This window comes from Pristis pectinata, chromosome 13 (assembly GCF_009764475.1).
Source record: "Pristis pectinata isolate sPriPec2 chromosome 13, sPriPec2.1.pri, whole genome shotgun sequence".
NCBI lineage: Eukaryota > Metazoa > Chordata > Chondrichthyes > Rhinopristiformes > Pristidae > Pristis > Pristis pectinata.
In genome coordinates, this window is record NC_067417.1 from 53,873,197 (window position 1) to 53,873,573 (window position 377).

Here is a 377-nt window from a genome sequence, read left to right on the forward strand (position 1 = left end):
CTTCTTGCCGTTCCCATTCACCTTGGAAACAGCGGCCAAGACATTTTGCACTCAAGTCAGAAACACCCGATTCAGTTAGATTCTGCATACCTGTTGTGAAACCAAATTACCTTCGCCATATTTTCTCTCTCTCTCTCTCTCTCTCTCTCTCTCTCTCTCTCTCTATCTCTATCTCTATCTATCTATCTATCTATCTATCTATCTATCTATCTATCTATCTATCTATCTATCTATCTATCTATCTATCTATCTATCTATCTATCTATCTATCTATCTATCTATCTATCTATCTATCTATCTATCTATCTATCTATCTATCTATCTATCTATCTATCTATCTATCTATGTATCTCTGTCGCTGTCTGATGCATTTGGTA